Source organism: Bos taurus, chromosome 9 (assembly GCF_002263795.3).
Source record: "Bos taurus isolate L1 Dominette 01449 registration number 42190680 breed Hereford chromosome 9, ARS-UCD2.0, whole genome shotgun sequence".
NCBI classification, from domain to species: domain Eukaryota; kingdom Metazoa; phylum Chordata; class Mammalia; order Artiodactyla; family Bovidae; genus Bos; species Bos taurus.
The window spans coordinates 66,682,120-66,708,140 of NC_037336.1; the positions used below are offsets into that span (position 1 = coordinate 66,682,120).

At 38.4% G+C, this 26,021-nt stretch overlaps 1 pseudogene; it reads right to left on the reverse strand.

Moving 5' to 3' along the window:
- Positions 1-22,461: 22,461 nt before the first annotated feature.
- Positions 22,462-22,554, reverse strand: LOC112448175 (uncharacterized; annotated as a pseudogene).
- Positions 22,555-26,021: the final 3,467 nt, after the last annotated feature.

Genomic DNA, 26,021 nt, shown 5'->3' on the forward strand with positions numbered 1-26,021 from the left:
GATCAAATTGCCATCTGTTGGATTATGAAAAAAGCAAGACACTTACAGAAAAAAATTATATTTCTGCTTTATTGACTATGCCAAAGCCTTTGACTAAGTGGATCACCACAAACTGTGGAAAATTCTTCAAGAAATGGGAATAGCAGACCACCTCTTGAGAAATCTGTATGCAGGTCAGGAAGCAACAGTTAGAACTGGACATGGAACAACAGACTGGTTCCAAATAGGAAAAGGAGTACGTCAAGGCTGTATATTGTCACCCTGCTTATTTAACTTATATGCAGAGTACATCATGAGAAACGCTGGGCTGGAAGAAGCCCAAGCTGGAATCAAGATTGCTGGGAGAAATATCAATAACCTCAGATATGCAGATGACACCACCCTTATGGCAAAAAGTGAAGAGGAACTAAAAAGCTTCTTGATGAAAGTGAAAGTGAAGAGTGAAAAAGTTGGCTTAAAGCTCAACATTCAGAAAACGAAGATCATGGCATCTGGTCCCATCACTTCATGGCAAATAGATGGGGAAACAGTGGAAACAGTGTCAGACTTTATTTTTTTGGGCTCCAAAATCACTGCAGATGGTGATTGCAGCTGTGAAATTAAAAGACGCTTACTCCTTGGAAGGAAAGTTATGACCAACCTAGATAGCATATTGAAAAGCAGAGACATTACTTTGCCAACAAAGGTTCGTCTAGTCAGGGCTATGGTTTTTCCAGTGGTCATGTATGGATGTGAGAGTTGGACTGTGAAGAAAGCTGAGCGCTGAAGAATTGATGCTTTTGAACTGTTGGTGTTGGAGAAGACTCTTGAGAGTCCCTTGGACTGCAAGGAGTTCCAACCAGTCCATCCTAAAGGAAATCAGTCCTGGGTGTTCATTGGAAGGACTGATGCTAAAGCTGAAGCTCCAATACTTTGGTCACCTGATGCAAAGAACTGACTCACTTGAAAAGACCCTGATGCTGAGAAAGACTGAAGGCGGGAGGAGAAGGGGACGACAGAGGGTGAGATGGTTGGATGGCATCACCGACTCAATGAACATGAGTTTGAGAAATCTTCTGGAGTTGGTGATGGAGAGGGAGGGTTGGCATGCTGCAGTCCACGGGGTCGCAAAGAGTTGGACATGACTGAGCGACTAACCTGAACTGAACTGAGACCTGGTGTAACAATTCCTTCAACTGACACTATCCTCTGGTTTTCCTGTGTACTTGATAGGATCATTTCCTTTCATTTAATTGCAATTTGAGATTTGAGTATACCAGGCAATTGAGCCCCAGATAAATTTTCTTCTTGTGTTTTTAATCAATTTAAAAATTGTTTTTAATCAAGGAATACAAAAAAGTGCTTGATAATTATAGTCATCCCTTGTATGAAGGAGGATGATCTTTAGTAATTAGCTATGTATATGGTATATGGGGTGAAAACAATTGGCTCAAATGATGTTGCACAGAAATGACTCTTTGAACTTAATTATTTTTTGCCATATTCTTCATCCCATCCCTTATCCCTTTATCCAGTGATAAAGTGCTCTGAAAGTTTGATTTCTGGAGTAGTGACAGCTCAGTGAGAAAATAATAGCTGCTGAAATCCCTTTAAAGAATTTAGCAATGAAAGGTGAGTTGTCCGAAATGCATTTATCCTGAACAAAAGTACAGTGAAGCTGCTAATTTTTATCTTTGTAATTACTCATAGCTTATTATTTTGCTGTCTGCCTACCCTGAACATTTTATACATCAGTGTTATCTGCCTTAGATTACGATCTGTCTTGACCCAGAGTCGCTTTCCTAAATTACTCTGTGCAATTAAGTGCTTTGTGGTTATGATAAAAAGCATCATTTTAACTGTTAGACTAGAGATCTACATACAAAGCTATATCCCGTAGAGAGTAACTTCTGTCACAGAGCAACAGCTGGGTACAAACTGTATAAGGGCAGGACAGACAATTACTCACTTTAGAACTCATGCACATCTTTTGACAAGGAGCAGCAGGCATGTGTGTGTGTGTGTGTGTGTGTGTGTATTAGAGCAAGGGCTCAGTAGTTGTGGTGCAGGGGCTTAGTCGCCTCATGGCATGTGGAATACTCCTAGACCAGGGATCGAACCCATGTCCCCTGCATTGGCAGGCAGATTCTTATCTACTGTACCATCAGGGCAGTGTCAAATCACTTCTTAATCTATAACAAAGAGAACAGAAATTAAATCAGTTATAAAAGTATATATATATATACATACACACAGCAGTTATAAAAATACCAATTAATAAATTTGTTAACTGGGAGCCTTTAAAGGCTTTGTTGGTCTCCTATGGTTTGACTTCTTAAATCTGTAGTCTATTTCTTTCACTAGTGACTAAGTAAGTGGTAAGGCACTAACATGTATAAATATAATTTTAAAATGTCAGACTATACTTTGTACAATGAAAAATCCCAGGCCATAGTCTCAAATAAATTTCAGTAACATTTGCTTAATGTCTGCTACTTCATTAGATACAAGGTCCTACAAAATGAGCAATATACTCTTCTCCAAAATTAAAGGGTTTAAAAAAAAAAAGGTAGCCAGGACATGGAAGCAATCTAGATGTCCATCAGCAGATGAATGGATAAGAAAGCTGTGGTACATATACACAATGGAGTATTACTCAGCCATTAAAAACAATACATTTGAATCAGTTCTAATGAGGTGGATGAAACTGGAACCTATTATACAGAGTGAAGTAAGCCAGAAAGAAAAACATCAATACAGTATACTAACACATATATATGGAATTTAGAAAGATGGTAACGACAACCCTGTATGTGAGACAGCAAAAGAGACACAGATGTATAGAACAGTCTTGGGACTCTGTGGGAGAGGGAGGAGGGGGATGATTTGGGAGAATGGCATTAAAACATGCATAATATCATATAAGAAACGAATCGCCAGTCCAGGTTCGATGCAGGATACAGGAAGCTTGGGGCTGATGCACTGGGATGACCCAGAGGGATGGTATGGGGAGGGAAGTGGGAGGGGGGTTCAGGATGGGGAACATGTGTACACCCGTGGCGGATGCATGTTGATGTATGGCAAAACCAATACAATATTGTAAAGTAAAAAAAAAAAATAAATAAAAAATTTAAAAATTTAAAAAATAAAAAATAAAAGTTGTTTATAGCAACTTAAAAAAAAAAAAAGGTAAAGGATTTGCAAAGATGTTCACATTAGAAAAAAAGAATATGATTAGTTCAATGGGTCAGTTTCCAGAAATACAAATTTGTGACTCCTTTAAACAGCCTATAAATCTCCCTGAAGAAATATGAAAGTTATTCAACTTGTCTATTTATAAATTTTTTTTCTTAGTTTTCAGTCTTCTATTTGCCACCAAATACCAGCTGGGTTTAAAGTAAGAAATGTGAAAAAATCAGAAACAGCTATCAATCATGCATGTGAATAATGAAGTACCCCCCTAAATTCTTGATGAATAAACATCTTGAATACCAAATAGATTTTCAGGGGACATATAAAGCGACAAGCATTTCTAAAGTTCTAAAGTCCATTTTCAAATTCCAAGTTATTCTTTCAAAATCCTTAAGTCTTCAATAGAAAGTACATTTTTAAATTTAAAAAACCCTAAAGTTTGAAAATAAAAGGTTATATTTTAGGGGCTTGGTAAGGAAATAACCCATTAAAAACAGCTTTTAAACATATAAACAGCTGAAAAAAGAAAGATAATGGAAATGTTCGGACATCTTATCATTATTTAGTGATATCTCACACTTGACAAGTCTTTGTTTCCTAGTTCTGACTTGTTCACTAACTCAAAGTTTGACCTTGATCAGATCATTTCCTCTCTCAGGGCTTTGTATCTCTTATGTCAAAGGAAGATGCTTGTCCGTGAAATCTTTTTTTTTTTTTTTGTAAAACCTTTAAAGCCTTTAGAGTTCTAAAATATTATTAAATTATTTAGATACCATGGTATGATTTTGAAAAGTTATTTGTTTACAGAAAAATATTTTGAAGGCCCACTAAAGTAGTATGTTGAGAGAGTCTAAAAAAATCACTTAAATGTAATATTGCTGTGACAATTGACTACTACTGGAGAGGGGTACAAGTTCTTGCTTACAATTTATCAAATACTGATGGAAAAAAGAGCATAAGAATGTCTATTGCAAAAGTACAGACAATTAGATATAATGTCTTAATAGATCTGTAGATAACATGGACCATTACCTACATATTACTTGTTAAAATTTAATGTCCTCTAGGGCTTAAGTAATTGTACTTAACTCTTCATTTGTGTATGTGTGTTTATCTTGATCAAAGCTTACTTCAAAGATCAGGGAGTTTGGGGTTATTAGATGCAGGCATAAATAGAATGGATCAACAGCAAGGTCCTACTATATAGCACAGGGAACTATACTTAATATTCAGGATAAGTAATAATGGAAATGAACATTAAAAAAGAATATATATGTTGTAACTGAATCACTGCTATACAGCAGAAATTACCATAGCATCAACTATATTTCAATTAAAAAAATAAAGAATGGATGATACTAACAAAAAATAAAAAATGAAATTTAAAAAAAAGGAAAGCAAAGATCAATGGCCCTGAGTTAATCAGGGAAAGGTCAAAGCTCATAAATCAGTCTTACACATGTTAACTAAAACCTCAGAACTAGGGGGATCTCTCATTAGACCTTCAATTACAAGAGGGAGAGAGAGTGAAACCACAGGGCAGGCATTTTTCTACAGTAGTTTGCTTTAGTGAATGTTGGACTAGAAAACCACTAACTGAACATAAAAACATTGAAAACAGATATTTTTCATGTTTGTTTTTGTGTTGCCTGCCATCCTGACAACTAAGGGGAAAATAATGTATTTGTAGGAGTAGGTAATCTTTGTATCTCTGAGTTTCTTATCCTTGAAATAATTGGCAGTGTGAATCTGAAAAGCACAGAAAGTCATCCTTGGTCTGATAACTTTTTTGGGCTTTTCGTGTTTTCATTTCGTTGCTTTTTTTCTGATATCAAATATTAGCTTGGTGCTAAAAATCAAGAGGGGAAAATGCAAGTAGAAAAATGAGAAAAGTCAGCTCATTACTTCTCTTCTTTGTATGACGGGGCTCATGTGATTGGTACGTTAGACTTTGTAGTGTCATTTCATTCCTTTCTCTGTAGACATCAATACTAGGAAATAAAAAGCAAAGTTCTAAAGTGAGAGGAAAAGGACCAATTATATGTATGCACATGGTTTACGAGGCTTTTCAAGCTATTGATCTTCAGGTAAATGTCTAGGCTGAAGTAGATTTAAATGTGTAGGTGTCTGGGCTGTATTTTTACATTTATCATAATTAATATCTAAAAAAGGAAGGAAAAGACAAATTGTCACTCTTATTATTTCCTCCAATTGCCTCTGCAAAACTAGGAAAGACAGGGGATTGCTTTCTATCTACTTGAAATAGACATTTAAAGTACAGTGAATTAAAAAAAAATCTTTGGACCCTTTTCTTAAAGTTTCCTTCAGTGAAATTGATAGGAATCAAAAATTTATATTAAAAAAAATGGCAGGGCCATTGCTCCTAGCAGAGTTATCTGAATGATTTGCTAGGTCAAGCAATCTGTCAACTATTTTCCTCTAGATCAGAGGATTAGTATATCAGGCCAGATTCTTATCCTGTATAACACTGAGCAAAGTTATTTTTGGAATCTGACACAGTATATGATTTGACACTCTTAATGGGGATATCTAAGACTTGACTTCCAAAAACTGAATGGATTTTAGAGTAGAACCTAATTCCTATGGTAAAGTACAGCTGTAAAGACTAAAATGCAGTTTGAATACATCCAGACTGAATCTTCAATGCTTTCTCCATTAAATAAAGAGATTGCAAATTAAAAGTACTCAAAAATTGCAGTTGACATTCAGAAACTCATTAGCTTCATTCTTTTCCAAAATCACCATAGCAATTACTCTAAACTTTAATTGGCCAAAATTGTTCATCATTGAAACACTGATTTTTAAGAGACAATTTTTTTTTTTTCTGTCTTGGACTTAACTTTTTTAGAATTTTAAATCCATTCCTCTACCAGTTCCTAAAATGATTGAGCACATTTGTATTTTGTCTTTCCAGGGAAGGCATTCTTTTTCTTGAACTCTCTTATGCTGGCTTCTTATGCTTGGTCAGATGCTGTGAGCATCTTGTGCCAATCAGCTATAGATTCCATGCCAATCTACATTTCACAAGGAAAAAAATGGAAAAACTTGTACACAGGGATCCAAGTTATATTTAGAGATCTCAACTAGGATTTGGTCAATTCTTAACTGTTTCTTTGTGACATTATCTTTATATTTTCTTATCAATTTAACTTCAGTTTATGATACTGCTTTATTGTTTAAATATTTATTACCTTAAAATTACCCATTACAACATAATACATTCAAACTTATATTCCTTCCTTCATGCTGCTGCTGCTGCTGCTGCTAAGTCACTTCAGTTGTGTCCGACTCTGTGCGACCCCATACATGGCAGCCCACCAGGCTCCTCTGTCCCTGGGATTCTCCAGGCAGGAATACTGGAGTGGGTTGCCATTTCCTTCTCCAATGCATGCATGGATGCTAAGTCGCTTCAGTCGTGTTCAACTCCATGGCAGCAGCCCATCGGACTCCGCTGTCCACAGGATTCTCCAGGCAAGAATACTGGAGTGGATTGCCATTTTCTTCCTTCATATGTTCAGTTAATTAGTTATTTTTTCATTCAGCTACTCCCAGTGCTGACACAGTGCTAGAAACAAAAGGGAAAGAGGTGTGTTCTAGGATCTAAAACTACTGGTAAAGGCCAGATAAACAAACAAGTACATTTAAATGTTAAGAGAACAAAGGCAGGAGGATATGCAGGGCACCCTGGAGGCCCAAAAGAAGGTATGGTTTTTACCATCTGGGAGAGAGGAGATGAAACAGAAGCCTTGTGGGTGCAGAAGATGCATGACCTGAATGTTCAAAGGTGTTTTTCCAGATGGTCAATGGATGAAGGTACTGTCCCTCCAAAGGAGAACCACAGACAAAACAGGCTGGGAAAACAGCAGGGTGAATTCAGGAAACAAGGAGCTCAGCCTGGCTAAAGCAGAATGAGACATAAGGCATAAGTCAAACCCCATTTAATGGATAATACCAAGACAGAATATGGTCTTCAAACAGCAAAAGAAGGTCAGGGGAAGAGTCAGCAAAGTAGCAAGAAAAAGACAAAAGAAACTGACACTTTTTTTTTTTTTTTCCTTTTACAGTGAACACACCAGATACTGGAAGAAATAGAGATGAAACATTTCAGAGTCTGGCTTTTGCTTCTGGTTAAAAAATCTTTACTACAGTGAAATAAAAACAGAAGTATGGAAGAGATGGAGAGAAGTGGCCTTCCTTTATGGAATGACAAGAAGCCTAGACTACAGAATTCTCAGAATATGAGGACCCAAGTATATTCTTAACTCCATCTCTTTCACCAGTGTTCAGTAAATACACAACTAAATATACAATTATATTCTGTTAGTTTCTATAAAAGTCATATGACAAAAGCAAAACTATAAACCTATGATTGAGAAAAAAATTATATGATTGAAACTACAAACTCTATATTTGTAGAAATAATATATACAACAGCAATAACTAAAAGGACAGGAGTAGATAAAAGGAATTCATTTTGCAAATTTCTTAGATTTCATTTAAAATGCTATATAATTAACTCTAAGTGGATCATGGTAAATTAATAATGCATGTTGTAATCCCATAAACATTCATTAAAAATAATGTAAAAATGTACATTTGAAAAGCCAGCAGACACATTCAAAAGAAAAAAGTCAGGTTAATTTCGAAAAAGGAAAGCAAGAAAGAAGACAGGAACAAATATGTAGATAAGAGAAATAGAAAACAAATAGAAAGTTATAGTTTCATTTTGGTTAAAAAAAAAATTTTTTTTTAAATCCAGGTGAAAAATATCTGTCTTTTAATAGGAAGAAAACATGTATTTACATAATAACGTAATTTGTGAGTTGAGATGGCAAATTCTGTTTTATCCATGAGGGAGAAACTGGTATAGGACATGACCTTCCAAACAATTAGAAAACTGGACCAAATATATGAAACAATTATTTTCAGACACTGGCCAACAGATAGCAGAGCACTGTAGTTCCTTAACAAATGAGTTAAGTCCTACCTGCCACAGGCAAAATAAGCACATAATAAGATGACTGCTTTTCAGACACATGCAAGTCAGAAAGTAATGAAACAGTATTATTAAAATGCTAAAAGAATTTTTACATCCAACAAAATATTTTCCAAAAAAGCAGGCAAATAAAGGCTTTAAATTTAAAGATTTTTGAGATATAATTGGCATATAACAGTATATTAGTTTCTTGTGTGCAATATGATTCAATATTTGCATATATTACAGAATGATAAGGACAATAAGTCTAGTTAACATCTGTCACCATACATAGTTATAATTTTTTTGTTGTGATGAGAACTTCTGAGATTTACTCTCAATTCAGTTGCTCAGTCATATCCCACTCTTTGTGACCCCCTGGGCTGCATGCAGCAAGCCAGGCTTCCCTGTCCATCACCAACTCCTGGAGCTTGCTCAAACTCATGTCCATCAAGTCAGTGATGCCATCCAACCATCTCACCCTCTGTCATCCCCTTCTCCTTCTGCCTTCAATCTTTCCCAGCATCAGGGTCTTTTCTAATGAGTCAGTTCTTCGCATTAGGTGGCCGAAATTTTGGAGCTTCAGCTTCAGCAGCAGTCCTTCCAATGAATAGTGAGTGAAGTTGCTCAGTTGTGTCCGACTCTTTGCGACCCCGTGGACTGTAACCCACCAGGCTCCTCCGACCATGGGATTCTCCAGGCAAGAATACTGGAGTGGGTTGCCATTTCCTTCTCCAATGAATATTCAGGACTAATTTCCTTTAGGATTGACTGGTTTACCGTCTTAGTAACTTTCAAATATGCAATATAGGATTATTAATTACAGTCACCATGCTGTACATTATGGCCGCAGGACTCATTTATTTTATAACTGAAAGTCTGTAACTTTTGATCCTCTTCATCCATTTTGCCCACCTCCCCACTTGCCCACTTCCAGTTTCTGGCATCTACCAGTTGGTTCTCTGTATTTATGATCTCTGTTTTGTCTTTTATTTTTAATTCCACATATAAGTGAGACCATATAGCAATTTCCTTCCTCTGTCTGACATTTCACTTGGCCTAATGCCCTTAAGGTCCACACATGCTGTTGCAGATGGCAAGACTTCATTCTTTTTTAAGGCTGAATAATATTTCATGGTATGTATATGTCACATTTTCTTTTTCTGTTCCTCCATTGACGGACAATTAGATTTGCTTCCATGTCTTGGCTGCAATTAATATAGAAGTGCACATTTTTTTTTCAGATTTTTGTTTTCTTTGGATAAATACCCAAGTATGAAATTGCTGGATGATATGGTAGTTCTTTTTTTACATTTTTGAGGAACACCCATACTGTTTTCCATACTGATTGCACCAATTTATATTTCTACCAGTAGTGTACAAGGCTTCCCTTTTCTCCACAACCTTGGCAACACTTGTTATTTATTTATTTATTTTTAAAATTCTAACAGCCATGAGAAGATATCTCACTGTGGTTTTGATTTTCACTTCCCTGATGATTAGTGATTTTAAGCATTTTTTTTCATGCACCTGTTTGCTATCTGTACATGTTCTTTGGGAAAAAATATATGTTCCGATAGTCTGCCCATTTTTAATCTAATTAATGGTATTTTGATACTGATTTGAATGAGTTCTTCATATATTTTGGCTATTACCTCCTTATCAGATGTATGATCTGTAATTATTTTCTCCCATTCAGTAGGCTGCCTTTCGTTTTGTGGCAGAGGCTTTTTAGTTAGTTGTAGTCCTACGTGTTTACTTTTGCTTTTGTTGCAAGACTTCTTTAGAGAAACAAAAGCTGGAAGAATCGCGAGCAGATATTAACTACAAAAAATATTAAAGTTCTTAGGTTGAAGGTATATGTTCCCTGAGGGAAAACTATATGTATAAAAAGGACTCAAAAGTGCCAGAAGTGGCAAATTAGTAGTAAATACAAAATATTTTCTTCTTTTTAAATAATAAAATATACATAACATAAAACTTACCATTTTAATATTTAAGTGTACAGATCAGTAGTATTAAGTACATTCACACTATGTACTCACACTAAGTACATTCACATGACCGCCATCCATCTCCAGAACTTTTTCAACTTCCATAAAATTCTTTTTGTTTTGTTTTGTTTATTTTTTACATGTTTAAATGATATTACACTATTTAAAGCAAAAATAATGACAAAGTATTTTGTGACTGATAACATATATAGAAGCAAAGTATATGATAAGAGTACGAAGTGCAAGAGATATAAGTTTATACTGTAATGTCCTCACATTATACATAAAGAGGTATATCAAGAATAAATAGCTTAAAAAATTTAATAATTTTAAAAGCAAATTGTGAAAAGTTGACAGGCATATTGTAACTTGTAGAGAAGTCACTACAAACATAAAACAGGGGCTTTTCTGGTGGTCCAGTGGTTAAGAATCCACATGCCAATGCAGGGGGTATGGATTTGATCCCTGGTCCAGGAAGATCCCATATGCCATGGCCGTGGAGCAAGTAAGCCTCTGCGCCACAACCATGCAGCCAGCACTTTGGAGCCTGTGAGCCACAACTACTGAGGCCAAGTACTGCAACTACTGAAGCCCACGTGCCTAGAAGCCTGTGCTCCTCAACAGGAGAGCCACAGCAATGAGAAACCTGAACACCTCAACTAGAGAGTAGTCTCACCTCCCCACAACTAGAGAAAGCCCTCAAGCAGCAACGAAGGCCCAGTGCGGCCAAAAATAAATAAATAAATAGTAATTATATATACATATATATATATATATATATATATAACAAATAGATATTGCTAATAAACCAACAGTGGAGAAAAAAAATTGAATGCTACAAGACAATTATATGATCCAAAAGAAGCAAAAGAGGGAAAAAGTCAAGAAAGAAATGGGACAAACAGAAACCAATAGTAAGTTTGTAGGCTTAAATGCAACTCTATCAATTATTATTGGAGAAGGCAATGGCACCCCACTCCAGTACTCTTGCCTGGAAAATCCCATGGATGGAGGAGCCTGGTAGGCTGCAGTCCATGGGGTCGCTAAGAGTCGGATAGGACTGAGCGATTTCACTTTCACTTTTCACTTTTCACTTTCATGCACTGGAGAAGGAAATGGCGACCCACTCCAGTGTTCTTGCCTGGAGAATCCCAGGGATGGGGGAGGCTGGTGGGCTGCTGTCTATGGGGTCGCACAGAGTCGGACACAACTGAAGTGACTTAGCAGTAGCAGTATCAATAATTATCAATTCATTCAAAATCAATTATCAAAATCGATTATCAAAATCGATTATCAAAATCAATTCAAATGATTTAAATGTACCAATTAAGAGGCAAAGACTGTCAGAACAGATAAAGAAGTCCTCAATTACATGTCTACATGATATATATATTTAATATAATGACACAGGCTTAAAGGTTTAAAAGTTAAAGAATGGATAGAGATGTATCATGCATTATAAAGAAAGGGTGCTCAGTCATGTCCGACTCTTTGTGACCCCGTGGACTGTAGCTCACCAGGCTCCTCTGTCCATGGGATTCTCCAGGCAAGAATACTGGAGTGGGTTGCCATTTCCTTCTCCAGGGGATCTTCCCGACCCAGGGATCGAACCCAGGTCTCCCACATTGCAGGCATACGCTTTAACCTCTGAGTCACCAGGGAAGCCATGTATTATAAAGCTGTTATGATTCACTGAGAGAGATATAGCATCACTTATGTTATAGTCTTGCCAAGAATGCATCCCCTGAATTTAATCACAAGACAAACCCAATCAGAGGGTCATTTATTTGTCCCACAAAATAGATGACCCATCCTCTTCAAAAGTGTCAAAGTTATAAAAGCCTAGCAAAAACTGAAGAATTGGCCCAGACTAAGAGAGAGTAACACTGGGCCGGAAGAAGCAACAAGATGGAATCAAGATTGCCGGGAGAAATATCAATAACCTCAGATATGCAGATGACACTACCCTAATGGCAGAAAGCGAAGAGGAACTAAAAAGCCTCTTGATGAAAGTGAAAGAGGAGACTGAAAAAATTGGCTTAAAGCTCAACATTCAGAAAACTAAGATCATGGCATCTGGTCCCATCACTTCATGGCAGATAGACGGGAAAACAGTGGAAATAGTGTCAGACGTTATTTTTGGGGGCTCCAAAATCACTGCAGATGGTGATTGCAGCCATGAAATTAAAAAATGCTTACTCCTTGGAAGGAAAGTTATGACCAACCTAGATAGCATATTGAAAAGCAGAGACATTACTTTGCAAACAAAGGTTCATCTAGTCAAGGCTATGGTTTTTCCAGTGGTCATGTATGGATGTGAGAGTTGGACTGTGAAGAAAGCTGAGCACTGAAGAATTGATTCTTTTAAACTGTAGTGTTGGAGAGGACTCTTGAGAGTCCCTTGGACTGCAAGGAGATCCAACCAGTCCATCCTAAAAGAGATCAGTCCTGGGTGTTCATTGGAAGGACAGATGCTAAAGCTGAAACTCCAATACTTTGGCCACCTCAAGCGAAGAGTTGACTCGTTGGAAAAGACCCTGATGGTTGGAGGGATTGGGGGCAGGAGGAGAAGGGGACGACAGAGGATGAGATGAATGGATGGCATCACCAACTCTATGGACATGAGTTTGAGTGAACTCCGGGAGTTGGTGATGGACAGGGAGGCCTGGTGTGCTGCTCTTCATGGGGCTGCAAAGAGTCGGACACGACTGAGCGACTGAACTGAACTGAACTGAACTGAAGGGAGAGTAAAGATCCCTGTGAGAGGTGATTCTGAACTGGATTCTTTAAATATTAATAAACATTATTGGGACAATTGGCAAACTTGAATAGGGTCCAAAGTGGTGGCCTAAAGTGTTAAACCAGTTAGCTGATAATTTTGCATCAATGTTTACTTTCTGATCTTGATGACTGCATTGTTTTGTTTTTGTTTTTTTTTTAATGTAGGAGCATGTTGAATGTCTTTGTAGGAGATATATGATTAAGTATTCAGGTTGAGCCTTCAGATTGGCAATATATTTTCACATGGAACAGGAAAGAAATCCTTTGTGTTACTTATTCACTTCTCCTTATGTTTGAGAATTTTTTTGAAGTTTAAAATTAACTATAAAAAATGAACAATAATTGCAATAACATTGAAGTTCTCAATTGATGCTAGAGATAGAAGGGTAGTGGCTTCAAAATTATGAGGGAAATTGTTTTTCAACAAAGAATTCAACACCCAAACCACCTATTAATCAAGCATGAGGGTAGAAGAGCAACATTTTCAGATACACAAGAACTTAGAAAGCTCTGTCAGAACTGAAGAACCTACTCTATTAAATAAGGGAAGAAAAAAAAATACATCCATTGGTGAAGAGATGTATTAAAATGGTAGCATTTAGGTAGCCTAACGTGTTAAAAGAGGGGGCCAAGAATAGTCAAAGCAGCAGGTAGACAGTAGGAGGTATGGAAATTACTATTCTTCACTTAAAAATGGGTACATGCATTATTTTAATGATGATGTAAAAGAATGATATTCATTAAAATAAGTGAAATGTGAGAAAGTGAGTGAATGAGTAAAGACAGTAGGTAAAGGCTACCCTTCACAATAAAAGGATGGAGAATGCAGGAAACAGCTAGAGAAGGAACACAGGTTTGAGACATTTTTTTTCCTTCTAAATTAAGAGAAATAAGCACGATTTTATAATCTGAAGGAAAACCAGAAAAGTGGGTGATCAAATAAAAAGTTCTAGAAGAAGTGCTTTTTCAATTATGCTGGTACAGAGTATGTGATATGCCATGTAGATAGAAATAATTTGTAGTCTTGTGTGCCATAGAGAGCCCCACTTTTCCCCATTACAGATCATCTCTTTAGAAAAAATGGGACATATAGAATAAAGAGGATTTCGAAGCTTGGTTTAGATCTGAAGTCATATTTGTGGCTCATAGTTGAAGGAGCTGAAAGAGTAACACATCGGATTGCTGAGCAGCAATGGATGGTCCAGTTGAAAAGACAAACACACATTTCCAATAGCACTAGCTGCATAATTGTATACTTCTTTTTCCTCAAGTGTTATCACAGTTGTGGGTATAGGGATTTGAGACTTCACTAATGGATACCAAATGATAACCAAGGGGGTGGTCTAAACTTTTCCAGGAGAAAAGGAAGTGAAACTATATGGGGATGATAGGCAGAATTAAGAGGGAGGGATTGAAAAACTGGAGGTCAAGTGCACTGAAATAGCAGTCAGAGTGAGCTTATAGGAGCCCCAAACTAGGATGTTGTGAAATCATATGCCAGGCATGAATGGGTTTAGTGAGAGGGAGACTTGGGATTTGTTCTGATGATTTAAAAAATTTGCCATCCCAAGGAAGCTCTTTGGTGGAAAAGAAATCAATAAAATAACCAGGGTTCATTGTGTAGAAGGAAGAAAAGCAGCAAGTGGTGCCCTGGGAACGTGAAGTTTCTCCAGTTGTTTTCAGGAAGTCAGGCTGACTTAGAGTCTCTTTGCTGTGTCCTTTCGATCTCGGGGCTGACGTTTCTTGGATGAATCAAACTTCCACTACATTAAACTATCTGTGAGTGATAAACCACCTACTATGAAATTGGCCTTTTCTAGTTTTCTATCTTGGAACCAATTTAACAACTTAGTGCTTTCTAGCAAGGTTGTTTTTTTATTTATGCTTTCAATTTCTTCTGCGTTTCAGTGATAGTTGTCTTGGCACACAGTCCCAGCTGCAGACAGCTTTTATTTTTAGATTTCTTTATTCAGAAAGAGTAGTCCCTGTTTAGGGATTTCACTGTCATTCTAAGCTTGCCACTGAACTACGACCCTGCAGCTTTCTTCAAATTCAAGTCACTGGGGAAACCTTTTGAAATGCTGAGAAGACAAGACAACATTTTGTACAAGGGAGAAAAGGCAACCAAAAAGAGATTCCAGAATCGAGTAGATACCGCGAAAAGGACAGGAAAGTGAAGACAGTGACAGGAGCCAAAGGACAAAAGACAATACATCAAATCCTTAATAAGCCAGTCAGCCAAGGGCATAATCTGTAGCTAGAGGTTTGCAAATAGGGAAGGAACTTCTTGCTTCATATATCCCTAAAGTACCACCCAAGGTACTATAGGTCATAAAAATACTTCCTATTGTTGAAATAAGGAAGTCACTGCCTGGTTCACAATGTTAGTGAACTGGTTAGGTTTTGAGGACTCTCCTTGAAACTCATTCAGGTATAGATTTTCAAAGAATTTATTATTTGAATTCAATAACCTTATGTAGAACCTGTATTTTAAAAAAGGAATAACAAAGTTAAGTACTATGTGCCTAGATAGTGAAAATACATTTATCTAAGCATTGGCATTTGATAAAGGATATGTTCAAATCACTTTTCCCAATATTTAGCAGTCCTAGATATGATGCATGAAAGATGAACAAATATCCTGTAAAGTATTGAGTTGACCAAAAAGTTCATTGGGATTTTCCATAAGATTATGATAAACCTTAATGAACATTTTGGTTAAGCCCATGCTACTGCTAAGTCACTTCAGTTGTGTCCGACTCTGTGAGACCCCATAGACGGCAGCCCACCAGGCTCCCCCATCCCTGGGACTCTCCAGGCAAGAACGCTGGAGTGGGTTGCCATTTCCTTCTCCAATGCATGAAAGTGAAAAGTGAAAGTGAAGCTGCTCAGTTGTATCCGACTCTTAGCAACCACATGGACTGCAGCCTACCAGGCTCCTCCGTCCATGGGATTTTCCAGGCAAGAGTGCTGGAGTGGGGTGCCATTGCCTTCTCCATGGCTAACCCCATAATTATAATTAAATGTAAAGGTACAATTAAGGGCATGAAAGACATGCCTTTAAACACGGGTGTCAGGAGCAATACACTCTTCAAATGATGTTCCACATTTGCCACTTTTTGGTCTGTTTGAAGAGCCTAGAAGTGATGATGGTTGGAAGAGGATGCAGAAGGGAAGTACAGGGCAATTGCAAAGTTGCAGAAGGAAAGTACTGGAAAGCATTAAAATTCTGTGGCTCCCAAATAAGGCCCCTCGTATCTCATAAGGTTTTAAGAATGATTTTTCAGTCATTTACTTCTTAAAAATGAATATTTTAGTCTAAATACTTCAGTCACTTGAGGTATACCTAGGAAACACTGGAAGACCATTAACCATTTAAACTAACTCTGATGTAGCAGCTCCTGCCCCCACTTACAGATTCCCTTATGGTTATTGCTTCTGCTCTCCCCATATGTGGGTCTCCATGCAAGCTCATTCATTCTCAGCAGGATGGGAGGGAACCCGACAAGCAGGGGCAAGAAAGCAGGCAGCCTGGGCTCAGGGGTCCTGGCTTCATGTCCTATGAGTCTGGCTTTGTCTCTACATTGCTCTGGCTTGCCTGGCAATTTTCAGATAGCCTGCCTCTTTGGTCACACATTTTACTTTTACCCCTTCTTTTTCTGCTGATCATCTGGAAGCTGTTTGTTGGGGCCTCTAAAACTCCTGGCTTGTTCTGAGTGCTAATACTTATGTTTGTCCTCTTGACTCTTTTTATTTTATTTGTTTCCCTAATGTTTTAAAATATACTTTTCCCCAGTTTTAGGGTTTCTTCTGACCTCCACTGTGCCCTGTCCTACATAATCTGCTGTAATTAGTGTTGCCTGAAAGAAGCTAATCAACCAATACTTGAAATTCATAAAGACTTTGAAGTGAGCAAAAAAACTGTCATTTTTTTTTTTCAATATATTCCCTTAGATTTGACTATCAACTTTCAGAGTCAAAAAGGTGGCAATCAGCAGCCATAAATGACAAATAACTTCTGGGGTTGAGCGATGATCATGGGTCAGGCCCTCAGCTCTCCTGTGTCATAACTTTGATCAGGATAACAACAACAATGATGATGACAACAACAACAATAGTAATAATAATTGTTTCCCCTTAGTCTTAGCATAAAGTCTGGTAAACAGAAACTGCTCAATATGTACTATTACGGTGATGGATATAAATGTGTAATGATCACCAGGATTTAGATTGACTTTTAGAGGGACTTTCTCTAGCAGGTGCCTGGCTCCCCAAAATCTGTCACATCTACGGCATTCTCTCTTACCTTAGCAGAGCTTTTCAGTATTATTACTGCCCTGTTTTCTAGAATGTCCACATCTATGCTTCTAGCTTTGTGGAAACATTTTCCCTCCCAACAGTCTCTCTCCCAACTCCCTCCCAAGAGTCAACCAGGCTGACACATTTCGCCTGGTATGCTGGTCCCTGTCTAGTCAGATGCTTTCTGTCCTGTGACACACTTACCAGAGGTGTGTCTCTCATCAGTTGACCTTAGGAATTACTTGGAAAGATTCCCTCCTGAACATGACTCAACCCCTCTGGCTCAGCCATTCATACCTCATCACCAACAACAATCAGGAAACAAAGTTGGTATGGAAATGGCACCTCATTTACTCTCTGGATCTTTTCCTCGTTGTGAGAAGCCTCATAGTCCGTAGGTTAGGATGATTTATGTTGCTCTGTCCCTATAGTTCTTCCTTGGCTCTCATATAGCACTTGCTGCTTGTGACTGTAATTGGTTGTTTTCAGCATGTCTCTCTTTCAAAACTCTAAGCTTTATGAAAACAATGAAAAAGGACGTACCTCCTGATTATGGCTTTATTCTGACTTCCCAGCCCAAGAATTAGCGGTATCACAGAGGGGTTAAGAGCTTATGATCTGGAGCCTGGCTGCTTGGCTCAATTTATGACTCCACCTCTACTATCTGTGTCAATTTTGATGAGTTACTTAAATTACTTGTATTTTAGTTTACTTGCTTGAAAGATAGGTTTTAATAATAATGTTTACGTCTTAGAGAAGATTAAATACGTTACTAAGGATAAAGGACTTAAAATGGTGCTTGGCACAGAGCAAACAGCTATTAAAGTAGGATCTCAATAAATATTTGATGGATTAATAAATGTCACGGTAGGTCCAGCATCAGCATTCTGTAGACGTTATTTAAACAATCTGAATAGTCCAGCTGTCTTGAGAGTGTCTTGATTTTTTTCACACATGTTTTTCATTTACTACCTCTCAGGCTTTACTGTATTTGTGTCAAATCTGCTTGTCTAAACATTTCAAAAAGCAAAACAGTGCTACACAGTTTAAAAAACTGTCATAATTTAGCTCTATGGATTTCTAAAACTTCATATACAAACTGCTTAACTGCCTCACCGGAGGTTTTATGGGCTAATCAAATCCACTCATGAATAGATATGTAGTAATGTGGTGTGTGGTGCATAAAGAAGGATGCTAGATTAATGTTTGTGTGTGCACAAGTATTTGCATGTGTGCATGTGCATTGGGAGTGGGGCTTATGATGCCAAAGATGAGTAAGATGAAGTTTTTGCTCTATGGAATTTTAAAATTTCATAAAGGAGATAACCATGCAACTGACGGAGTCAATCACCAGGCCCGGTCCTCTAGGAGCCTGTGAAAAATCTACATCCTGCTCTGAAAAACTTGTGTCTGTAATTCTACTCAGGCTGGCATCTGAGGTAGAGGGTAGACTCCAGTGTTTCACATTCTTTGTTTGTACAATGCCCCACATCTCTGCACACAGAAGTAAAGTGCTGCTATTAGCACAAGGTGAAAAGCACTTTTTCCCTGAAAGGAACAAAAGTTTTGCAAAGCTATAGAAAAAGGTAAGTTTTTCAGGAGAAAGATTTTTTTCCTAAAAGGACCTCCTAAGGAACATTTTAAAGTATTTAAACAAGCAAACAAACAAACAAACTGGGACGACTGAGTGGAGTTTAAGTCTGTGCCCCTTCTATATTCTCTCATCCTGTTTCTTTTGACCTCCAGTGAATCACTTCTTTGGGTTATTTATTTCCACCCCCACTTGGTTGTAGTACTAAAAGAATTCTCAGAGGGGAGACTATAGAAGCCTGTCAGCAGCAGGGTCCATTCTGGCAGGAAAACTGTTCTATAAAAGAAAAAGAAATGGATTTCCTTTCGCTGTAGTTCAATATTTTATTCCTCTACACACTGGCTAAATTCCTCTATCTTATTTCCTCACTAACGTCAGGGTTGGGTTGCCCCACTGTCAGACAGCTCTCTTCATTATGATTATCAGTGTTAATGCCATGTCATTAATTCTCATGGGTGTGAGGAGGCCTCATACTGAATGAATGGGGAAGGTCACCATGGAAACATTTGTCTCCATAGCTGACTCACTGCAACCCCCATAACTGCTCAACCACATCCTGTCTGCCATCTGAATTGCACTGGATGAAGCCACAAATTTGGCATCTACTATAGAATCATATTCTTTCTAAAAGCTCTTAAAAATCTATGCCAAGGAAACATTCCTCAGACTCAGGGTAAAAATACCATTGCAGATGTGTCTAAGTGGGTGATGCCATGCAATTACTTGTTAACACCTTTTAATAAACAGACACAGTAAACATTACCTGCAGTTTTCCAGCTCCCAGTTAGAGCATGCTGTTGTAGCCTCCGGAAGTGCCAAGGTAGGAAATGAACAAAATGCTAGCATTTTCATCTTTCAGCAAGGATTCTCCTCTGGGCTGGTGTGCTCTGTCAACCTGTATCACAGTGAACTAGAGGGGAATAAAAAGGCCTTTGCTGAGGTGTTGTTTTGTTTGGTTGCTTCAATGTAAAAAAGAAAAAAAAAAAAAAACTTAGCAAGATAACCCATGTCGAAAAAATTACATTTGAGAACTGCAGATTTCTCATTTAGCTTTATCATAGAAAGGTAGGATATCAGCACTTCCTAGATGGGAAATCAGATTTATGCTGGGAAAGATCAGACGTAAATAAAATCACACGAGAACTATAGTGTACATTCCAGCCACCTCAGCACAGTTCAGTGGAACAATCTGTCTAGTTCTATGTTCAGAGCTGGCTGTGATTATTCAAACCTAGGCCCAAGCAGAAGGAGCAAGCATGGGATTGAAAAAGGGAATGGTCTATTTCCCAAGCTGTGCACCATCCTTGGGTCTTCATAGAGGGAGGTAGGTCCTCATTTATTGTTTATACATTGGATCCCAGATCGAAGTCTTAAACTTGACTGATAATAGTAGATGTTTATACAGTACTTGCTTAAACATATGCCAAGCTGCACATGGATCACTTCTTTTAATTCTGTATATTATCACATGCTGCTGCTAAGTCACTTTAGTCGTGTCCGACTCTGTGAAACCCCATAAACGGCAGCCCAACAGGCTCTCCCGTCCCTGGGATTCTCCAGGCAAGAATACTGGAGTGGGTTGCCATTTCCTTCTCCAATGCATGAAAGTGAAAAGTGAAAGTGAAGTCACTCAGTTGTGTCCGACTCTTAGCGACCCCATGGACTGCAGCCTACCAGGCTCCTCCATCCATGGGATTTTCCAGACAAGAGTACTGGAGTGGGGTGCCATTGCCTTCTCCATTATCACATGAGGTAGGTATATTCTTTACTTCATGCAACGAAGTAGTGATTTCCCCATGGTCACATAGTTCTTCAGTGACTGTATTGAGACATAAGCCCAGGCAGTCAGCTTCTAGAGTTCATTTATTTAATCATCAAGCCATATATTTGACTCTTATAGAGTCATATTTATTCTTTCTTTTCCTCTCTCTCTCTCCTTTTCCTCTCCTTTCTCTTTCTTCCCCCTTTCCATCGTTCCCTTTCTCTCCCCTTCTCTTCCCTTTCCACATCTGTTTATCTCTTACCTCCTTCCTGTTACCCACCCCCACCTGCCTCCCATCTCTCCCTTCACACCTGCTTCCATTATAAAAATTTTTCCTAAAAAGTTTGAGATGTCTTAAATTCATACAGTGAATTCTGCCTCTTTGTTTACATTGAAGTGTTCCTTTTTTATGGAATTTGCTTCAGCTTTTCTTTTTAACTTTCTTATTGAAGTATACCAGATATAGGGTGCTATGGCTTGAATGGTGCCCCTCAACCCTCACAATCATACCTTAATCCCCAATGTGACTGTATTTGGAGACAGTGCTTTTAAAAAAGGCAATTAAAGTTAAATGAAGTCCTGAGGGTGGCGTCCTTTTCCAGTATGACTGCCCTCTTTATATAAGAAGATAAAGAGATACCAGCATGGGTATGCATAGAAAAAATGAAAACATATAAGGAAACAGGAGGAAGATGGCCATCTGCAAGCTAAAAAGAGAGGCCTTAGGAGAACATTGCTGGCACCTTGATTTTGGACTTCTGGCCTTCCAAAACTGAAAAAAAAAAAAAATAGATTCAGTTGTTGAAGCCACCCAGTCTGTGGTATTCTGAGGTGTCAGTCCTAATAGACTAACATATATGGAGAACTCCTTAAATCTTAATAGATTTGATAGCTTGATAGATGTTCTCATTTTTAAATATTTATAAAATCAGTACAGATCAAGAAATAGAACATTTCAAGTACTCAAAGACGCTCTCTCAGGCTCCTTCTACTCATTTTAGCCACTTGTTCCTATATTTTCACATCTTCCTGCCTGCGGAGAAGACACACTTCCATCCAGTGCTGTCACGAGGGAGGGCTCTGCTTCTGCAGGTGTCCACCATGCCAGGGCTTGGGTGAGTGCCTCAGTTTGGAGGTCAGGGTCAGCAAGGCACTTGACTCGAGACCTAAAGCAACATTACCCAAGCGGCTTCACAAATGATAAAGATGATGTTATAATTATTATCTGATTTCTTTATCTATTTCTCAGTTTCCAAATTAGGGAGGGAAAGGGGAACCAGAGTTTTTCAAAATGAAACACCTTGGTACTTGGTTGGGTCCAAGGTTGGCATGTTTAAAAGTTCTTTACTATAGTTCATCATGAAGTATTTCAGACATTCAAAAAACATAGATACTAATATAACACACCTACCACCTGATTGCAATCAGTTAGTAAGTTTACTCAACTGTTTGGCTTCCTAGGCAGTGCTAGTGGTAAAGAACTCCCCACCAATATAGGAGACATAAGCGATGTGGGTTCCAACCCTGGGTCAGGAGGATTCTCTGGAGGAGGGCATGGCAACCCACTTCAGTATTCTTGTCTGGAGAATCCCATGGACAGAGAAGCCTGGGGGGCCACAGTCCATGGGGTCACAAAGAGTTCATAGGGTCGTAAAAGGCAGCAACATACCTACCACCTGATTTCAATCAATCAGCAAGCTTACTGTACTGTTTACACTTGAAAAAATTTTAAACTATTCTAGTAAATTCCGGAATTTTTTATGTTATTTTAAAGGTTCTTGATCTTGTAGACAAAGAGTTCCTCTAAAACAAAACACAAAACATCCACAATAGCCAGTCCCTTCACCATTTTTTCTAACTTACTAGATCACTGGTTTATCAGTGATTATCACTGCTCTACATGTGCAAGAAAAGTTCTTTAGTAACAAACTGTAGAAATGATCCCTGTGAGTGTAGTCTTGCCAATCCCATTTTTAGCTCCTGTATTGCCCAATATGTAGCATACCATCTGTTAATCTAATGAAATGCCTCAAGGCTCAAATTGTAAATTTTGAAACTTTTAACTTCTTTTGATATGTGATTGAAGATCCCATTCTAATTTGGATTAGATGCTGGATGAAGTTTAAGCAGATTTGGGACTGGGCTGCATGACTAACATCATTCATCTTAATTCCCAGCTTCTAGGCAAGAACGGTTTTGGAATCCATTTACTTTCACTCCAATCATACTTATGAGAGGGATATCAAACAGTTACAGAAAATCTGAGCAGATGTGAGAAAGGAGGAGCAGTGTAAACTCTTCAAAGAATTGCTAGATGGGTTTGCTGCTGTCACTTCAGTCGTGTCCAACTCTGTGCGACCCCATAGATGGCAGCCCACCAGGCTCTGCCGTCTCTGGGATTCTCCAGGCAAGAACACTGGAGTGGGTTGCCATTTCCTTCTCCAATGCATAAAAGTGAAAAGTGAAAGTGAAGTCGCTCAGTCGTGTCCGACCCTCAGCGACCCCATGGACTGCAGCCTACCAGGCTCCTCCATCCATGGGATTTTCTAGGCAAGAGTACTGGAGTGGGGTGCCATTGCCTTCTCCGAGATGGGTTTAGAGATGCCAAAGCTATTACTGGTGGATAGCCAGTATGAAGAGTCCTATGTTCTTAGAGAACATGTTTAAAAAATGAGTAGATGGAGACTTGAAGGAGAGATAGACAAATTGAACCATGTTAAATATAAGCCAGGCAGAAGATTAAATTCAGGCCAGGGTTTGTTATTGTTTTGTGATATTATCCACTCTAGGGTGATGAAGGTACCTTTGGAACATAAAGAACTCACTGACTTCATGTAGTTACCCCAGAGATATAAAGAGTATAGTTTGAAAAACAAATGAAACAAATGGCTGGACTTGAGGAGGGAGGCACGGGCGAGAAGCTGAGAGGTCAAGAATATGAAAAGGAAATTAGTCACCAAAAGCCTACACATGGTGAGAGACCTACATAAAATAAAGAGACTAATTTATGAAACAAATTAAATGGTTAAAAGGTGCATGTTTTGATTATCTTGTGTGATCATCTAACTTTCTGAACTGATCGACATGAATGTGAGACCACAAGCATTTCAGTAATAAAACAATCTCAGGCCACAACTGCTGAAGAAACTTGAAACCCATGCAGGTGTCTGAGTGAGATGCTTCTCCAGGACTCAGGAGTAATTGTGGAGGAGCACTCACTGTTAGGGCTTCCCAGGTGGTGCTAGTGGTAAAGATCTCACCTCCCAATGCTAGGAGACACAAGAGATGGGGTTTGATCCCTGGGTCAGGAAGATTCTTGCCTGGAGAATACCATGGACAGAGGAGCCTGGAGGGCTACAGCCCATAGGGTTGCAAAAAGTTGGAAACAACCGAGGCGACTTAGCACGCATGTACACACAGTGACTGTTAACAGTGCTTGGTAATCTATGATTGATTCATATTTGCAGCAGTATAAACCATTGGTCTACCTAACCTATGTTACCAAATGTATCTATTTCTCCATGGTTAGTTAGTTAGGCTTTTCAATTGAAAATGAAGTGAAAATGACACTTCAATTGAAAGTGTCAGATCCAAGCTAAGTAGTAAAAGAAAAACATATGGCCTTATAAATATTACAGAAGCTCCCTAGTTTAGACATGCTGGATGTATGTGCATATTATAATATCAGAAAGGGATAGTTCTCTTTCTCCCCATCTCTCTCTCATGTCTGTTTTCCTCATGTTGATGCTTAACAGTTTTCTCTACCTAGCAAAAAAAAAAAAAAAAGAATCTTTATAACCTTAAAGGTAAACTCCAAATCTGTATCATTCTTGGAACTCTGGATCTGAGAAGGTAGAATATGATCTTTTTTCCACATTCTTACCAATCTTCAAAAAGACACTGCTTAATCTTGCTTGAAAAGATCTTCAAATGGGGCCAACCTCTCTATTTAGGCATATGTGATATACTGATTGGCCAACTTTGGTTCATCCAGTTATGGGCCAAGTTGTGTTTTCCCCAGACTCATATACTGAAGTGCTAACCCCCAGTAACTCAGAATGTTACTGTATTCTTGGAATTGTTCTTCAAGGATGTATTTAAATCACTGCAAATCGTGACTGTAGTCATGGAATTAAAAGACACTTGCTCCTTGGAAAGAAAGCTATGACAAACCTAGACAGTGTATTAAAAAGCAGAGACACCACTTTGCCAACAAAGGTGCATATATTTAAAGCTATGGTTTTTCCAGTAGTCATGTATGCATGTGAGAGTTGGATCATAAAGAAGGCTAAGCACCAAAGGATTGATGCTTTTGAATTGCAGTGCTGGAGAAGACTCTGGAGAATTCCTTGGACTGCAAGGAGATCAAACCAGTCAACCCTAAAGGAAATCAACCCTGAATGTTCACAGGAAGGACTGATATTGAAATTGAAGCTCCAGTTCTTTTGCCATCTGATGCAAAGAGCTAATTCATTGGAAAAGACCCTGATGCTGGAAAACACTGAAGGCAAAAGGAGAAGGATCCGATGGTTAGATAGCATCACTGACTCAATGGATATAAATCTGAACAAACTCCAGGACATAGTGAAGGACAGAGGAGACTGGCATGCTGCATGCAGTCCATGGGGTCACAAAGAGTTCAGACATGACTTAGTTACTGAACAACAACAAAATTAAAATGAGGTCATTAGGGTGGGCTTTAATCCAAAATGGCCATGTTTCTTTATAAGAGGAAATTTAGATGTAGATGTGTACAGAGAGGAAGACCATATAAAGGTATAGGGAGAAGATGGCCACCTACAAGCCAGAGAATGAGACCTCAGAAGAAATCAACCTTATTGACACTTTGATCCTGGACTTCTAGCCTTTGAAACTGTGATAAAATAAATTTCTACTGTTTAAGCCATCTAGTCTTTGGTACTTTGTCTTGGCCACCATAGCAAACTAAAACACATTTCTAGTCCTATAGTACCCAACCACTAACTCTAGAATGGGAGACAGGCAAGCCACAGGAGGAAAGGAGAGTTTTCATGACTTGCAGGAGAGAGTGGTGCTGCACATATCACAAGTATTAAAGTTTCCACAGACAGAGAGTAAACGGCCTGCCTTGGTCAAAGGGTCATGATTTCAAAGAACCATTGTGAAAGGAGAGTTTATTATAACTGATTTCTTATCTAAACTTTTCAAAACATTCTGAACCTCAGCTTCAATCACCACAATTTTGCATATGTTGGAATAGCAGCAGAGGTTAGTATTTACAAGGCAAGAGAGTGCCACACAAAGTGGCAGATAGTGTTAATTGGAGGGGTGTAGTCAGAAAAAGCCACATTCTTAAATATTCCTGGTAGGCTGGGTATAAAGAAGCTACCAGTTTTCTCAACTAGAATATCACTCAAGGCATACGTTAAAGAAAGCAGTTTCACTCTT